Genomic DNA, 5,734 nt, shown 5'->3' with positions numbered 1-5,734 from the left:
GTGTTGTGGATCATGGATGTCCAGAGCCCTGTGAAGTACTTGTTTGAGACTTCCTTCTGAGGAAGGTGAAAGAAGGGTGAGATTTCTTTTGTTGTGTTGTTTTTTTTTACCTTTTCTGCTGAAGTCATTCTGCAGTGGATGAATTATCCATAGGTTCAGTATCTGAAGAGCAAACTCTTTGCATTTGCTATGCCCAAGTTACTGCTAAAACTGCCATGTGAGGACTCTCCATGCACCTGTGGGGCCTTTCCTCCTGCTCCCTATGGTGTAGGTTGTATGCATATCTGCATGTCTTCAGGCCCTTGCAGGACTCCCCTGACTGCAAAACTCTTCAAAAGATAAGCAGTAAATCCCTTTGGCTTGTCACAGATGGTGCTTTGTTTGCAAGCATGTCGTACTGCTCCTGTGGCAACCGAGGGATTTGGATGGGGAAGGTAAATCTTTGATATTAGCTGCTTCTCTTAAGGGCATGCTTGCAGTGAGAGGAGCCTGGATGATGGTGGTCTGTGGGGAGAAATTCCTGCAGTGTTTGACACTCAGCCTTGGTGTGAGCAGGTGACTCTTGCATGTATCCACAAGCTGGAGGATGAATCCGCATTGAGCCTTTTTGTCAGGTAAGAATACCAGATGAAATGAAAATGTTTCCAGCAGAAAATACCCAAATGCATCATCCATGGCCAGTCCTAACCCAATACAAAACCCAGGATAAGATCTCATAATAAATACTGCCACAGATAATGTACAGGTACTTAGTAGGGGGAGGGAAGTAATGAATCAGCTTTATAAGAGGAACGTCTGTCTCTGACTGCTGGCCTCTCTTCCTGCTTGAGTTGATTACTGCAACCATAAAGAATAAACCTGGTTAGATGTCTTTTATGGGATGTATTAGCTACCTGCCACCAAGTCTTCATAAGCTGGGAGAGAAGTGCTCCTGCTGCATGCTTTCTCATGGTACTGCATGCTGAGGGCTAGATCTCCTGCATTCTTCACTCTGAAGGTGAATGGAGAAACTACCATGGTCTGGTTCGTTCTTCTTGTCTCATCAAAGAGAAAGTGAGCCCTGCAGGTTGGGGAGGGGAGGAACCCTAACAAAAAACCCATCTAAGTAGGTCACTGATGTAACTAAAAATTCTAATGCTGAGCAGGAAAGCTCTACTGGCTAGCCTAGCCAGGCTTGCTTTCAACTCCTTGCATCTTGTGGAGGTAAGGAGCAAAAGTAGTAACCAAATTGTTACTGAATTTTGTATTAAGTGACACTTGCATTGGTTTGTCTTGCATGTGGCTTGGGTATGGTTTCTCCTGCAAAACCAGAAATGTTGCCTCACAAAAACTATATAGCTAGGACCTAAGCTGGATTTGGGAAGGCATGATGTACATGAGAAGTGACTACCGGGGTGTCAAGGCACTGCCTTAGGGCTCTGGAGCAGTGTGGGGTGGTATTTCAGAGGAACAGTACTGCTGTTTTGAGATCAAAATAAAGTTACAAGATGAGAATTAATTTTCCAGTTGCTTCCATTTGTTTCTGGTACAAATTCAAATAGTAAGGGGTTGGCACTCAGACTGAACTCCCATAGGGGTTGCACACAGCAGCAGTGTGTGCTCTGTGCAGCAAGCAGGCTTGGGCTTAGACTTGGGCAAGAAAAAAAATGCAATGACATCAGTTTTCAGGTTTGCCTTAGCACAGTTTCTCTGTAAACAACTGTTGGTCTCTTAGTCCCAAAATAATTTGCAAAATAAGAGGACTGCTTAGAGCACTGAACAAAGAGCAACTGTGAGTATTTTCTTTTTCCCCCCAACAAGGCCAAAACTGGACAATGAAGAGCATGGCCTGGCAGGCGTGAGCAGGCTCTTTCAGCCTGGTGGGGCTGGGACTACCTGCCCAAGCTGAGCTCTGAGCAGACTGATGGGGGATGTCACACATAGCAGCTACTGGGGAGCTTCAAGGTTCTGAATACATGGGTGAAATACATCAAAAAAAAGGGTTTTTCCCTGCTGCTTCTGACGCTCCTCAGCAGTAATTTTTTTGAGCTGGGAAGGAAAAATTCTAACAAAAGCAGGTTTGAACCAAGATGCTGATTAGCATTTGCCTATAAACTGGGTAAGGGAGGTCAGGATGAAGGGAAGGGAAATAAGAGCCTGGGAAGGAGGGGGTTAGGTTAGCTACTAAAAAGTTCCTTTTTAGTAATGCTATGAAAATGCTGTCTATGCTCTTCTGTCCTGGAAGCTGATTCATATCAAATTTCCAGTCCTGCTCAACAGAGTAACTAGAGTTCAGTGTGATGTTTTAGTGTTGGGCCTGTGCTTACTGTAGTCTTATTAACCCTTACTATGGCAGTCCATTAGCTGCTCCTGAAAGGCTTTGGGAAATCTGTCTGTAGAGGTGGTCTGTTCAGTTTTTAATCTTTTTTTTTCTATTTCCAGGAATATCAAACCAAAGATGAATGCTTGTGCTGCTTGGGTCTGCTTCAGTCTATTCCTCCTTTACTCTCAACTCTTCACAGTTGCACTTTGTCTTTGCTCTACGGAAAAGCCAAGGTGGTTTTGGGCCCCTGGGCCCTGCAACACAGGTAGCCCTGTGCCCTGCTTGCGGGCAGGAGGAGGGCTGGTGAGACTGGATGTGCGAGGCTCTCAGCTTAGCGATGGGTTGGTAAATTCAAGCAGGAATGTAACTCTATGGAAAGAGTGCAGAACTAGGTGTGCCTCAGTTTCTCCATCTTTAAAAGTGGAGATAACACATCCCTTGTAAACTTGCCTGACATGGAAAGCCAGAGAGACTGCTAGCGCTTCGGTAGCGTGAGACTGAAGCCCTGGGCAGGGGAATGAGTGTGGAAAATGTTTGTGGTTCCAATTGCTTTAGCCTGGAGATTGAGTAGGGAGGAAGAGTTTGGTAAAACTCACCGTTTGTTTCCTGAGCCAGACTTGTAATGAAGAAAGTGGTTGTTAATGAAGTAATTAAGAGGAAAAAAAGCAGGCTGTTAATCTGCTAAACTGTGTCTCAACTTTGTTTTCATAACTTCAGAGAGCTCTAAGAAGACTGCTTTACTTTTACAACTTCCACACTTCATTAACACTTTGTAGTTAGAATCTTGTTTGCTCAACAGAGTGGGGAGGGTATTGAGGGGCCAGATTCTCAGCCCATGTAAAGCCATAACTGCTGTTCATCCCTTGGCATCACACCGTGTTCCCTCCTGGTAGCCCTCTTCTGACAGCAATCTCTCCTTTAAAAACACGGCTGTGTTGCATCCCAGCAGCAGGGTGGGTTAATCAAGATGAAAATTAGAAAGAAATTCAAATATTCTGTTAGTAATGCTCAAAAAACTCCCTTGTGCTTCAAAGAAAGAGAAAGCCCTTTAGCTTAGCCCCATCACTTTAAACTGCCTGTATTTGTTAATAATGCTACTGCTACCTGCACTAGTTGAAACATGTCTGACACTAATAATTTCCATTATTACTGTGGTGCCGGGAGGCCATGATAGTCTTGTGTGCTGGAGGTGACACCCAGGAGGAGAGCAGCCTCTGCCAAGGCAGTAGGGGCACCTGAAGGTAGAAGCCACCAAGGGTACTACCAGCTGCTCTGCTTCCCGGGGGGCTGGTGCCGAGGATGCTGGCAGGCTGCAGGTCCAGCTCTTGCTTTGCTAGGCTTGCTGCTACGGCCAGGCAGGCACCGTTCACTTACCAGGTGAGTTTTCTGTGAGCTCCTGACTAATACTGCTTTTTTCAGGGACACAGAGCCATGTTACTGCTCACTCACAGTAACTCTCAGTGCTGCGCTGCCTGCAGTGCCCTCTGTGCTTCGGGTCACGTCGGAGCTTCCAGGGATGCTGGTTTTACTCCCAAGGCCATGGTGGGGGTAACAGTATCCCTGTCTGGGATGGATGTAACGTGTATGCGTGCTGACATGCCGACGTTTTCATTCCAACCTACCTCCAATGCACAGCCAGCCCCGAGCCCTCCTGGCTGCTGAGCCCGGGGCATCCCCCGGAGACTGGATCTGGGCTCCTAGTGCACAGAGTTCACCGTAGTTCAGCGTGCTGGCTCCTGAAAGGCAGTTGTGCAACAGGGCAGTGGTTCAGATGCTTTTCCTCCGGGGCACCGAGCGCCGGGAGCCTGTGGGCATCGGTCACTGACGCCGGGTCCGCGTCTCCTTGGCTCACAGGCGGCAGCTGCTGCACCTCCAGCCGAGGGGCTTCTGGTGGGCCCGGGTCTGCACGCGGGAGAAGCGGTGCCACCCTCCACGCTCCTCTCTGTACTTAAAACCCCAAAACTAAAAATCATAAGGCAAAATAGTGGAACGGGAATAGACTTTTCTAAGTCTAACCCCCCCCCTCCCCGGGGGGGGCCAGGCGCGGTGCCGTGGGGGGGCGGTGGTGGTGCCCGGGGCCGCAGCACCCTCTGGCGGCCACGGCCGGCAGCGGCGCCGTGCGGCTGCTTGCTGCGCCCGGGGGCCGCGGGGCCTGCGGGGCCCGGGCCGCGCCCCCAGCGCTCCCCCGAGCCCGGCTGCAGGAGCGGGGCTCCCGGCGGTGCCTCCGGCTCCCGCTCTGGCCGGGCGAGGGGGTTGCTGTCCCCGCCGTTTTGGGAGGGCCTCCCGCTGCTCCCCGCCGGCTCTGCCCGGGGCCCCGCCACCCCAAGGCGGGCCGGCTGCGCAGGGAGCCCGCAGCAGGGTGCCGACGGCCGCCCTTTCCCCGGGGAAGCCCTCGCCTTCTGAAGCAGCGTTGTCCTTCCCAGGTGCTTGCGGCCCCTGTCGCTGCCCTGTCACCCGTGTCGGGCCCCAGCGGGACTGCGCTGTGACCGGGCACGTGGGGAGAGGGGCAGCTGGTTTTGGCGAGGTTCCTTTACCTTTTTATTCCATTTTCATGGTCACCTGATGGCTGACTGTGTCCTAATTACACCTGGCTTAACCAGGAAAGCCGTGGAGCGGTAACCTGGCTGGTGGCTCTTTGCATGTTAAAATGGGCCGGAAAGTGAAGTCTTCTCCTCTCCTCCACAGCGGAGGTTGGTACGGAGAGTGCCGCAGCAAAGCACTGCCCAGCTGAGGTGTGCTCCTGCTCAGGGCGGAGGAGGTGAGCTGTGCCGTGCCGTGTGCCCCCGGAGAGGGGGAAGCACCAGGAGCAGCAAGGGCCGGCACAGGTAAGGAGCAGTGCAAACGCGGTTTGCTCAGGGAATGGCTTTTGTCGACAGAAGAACAGCTTTTACTGGATTTCCGCTGTGGGAGGAGAGCTGACGTGGTGCAGCAGAGAAACGGGTCCGCTCAGCGCCTTCCCAGGTGTTGTGAACACAAATGGGAATCTTGCTGCTTCAGTGCAAGGTGGCACATGTCTGTGGCATTATTTACCTGGAACAATAGCCCTTAAAACTAGACTTGCCATCGTGGCATGCTGTGGCACGAGTGATTTGTGGAGCGCAGGAGGAGGAGGAGAGATGACAGTGCTGTGTTCTGTGGCTGTATGGGCGGCAAGAAGAGACAAGCTGGAGAAAGGGAGGGGGAGGAGGAGGAGGAGGAAGGGTTCAGCAAGGAGGACCCAGTAGGTTGTGATTCTGGAGGCAGAAAATTCAAAGCGTTTTCATACCCCCTGCTCCTGCAAAGGAGCTCAGAAGGAGATGGAAGAGCTGGTAGGAGGATGTGATGTGCCTCAGCCGAAATGCATCTCCACCACAATCCCGAGTCAAGGTCAGCAGGATGGTGAGTACCGGATGATGAGGCCAGGGGCAACGTCTTACGTGGTAAGAAAGGAAG

Source organism: Opisthocomus hoazin, chromosome 4 (genome assembly GCF_030867145.1).
Source record: "Opisthocomus hoazin isolate bOpiHoa1 chromosome 4, bOpiHoa1.hap1, whole genome shotgun sequence".
Taxonomy (NCBI): Eukaryota; Metazoa; Chordata; class Aves; order Opisthocomiformes; family Opisthocomidae; genus Opisthocomus; species Opisthocomus hoazin.
The sequence above is the reverse complement of the archived record's forward strand: the minus strand, read 5'-3'. Positions refer to the sequence as shown.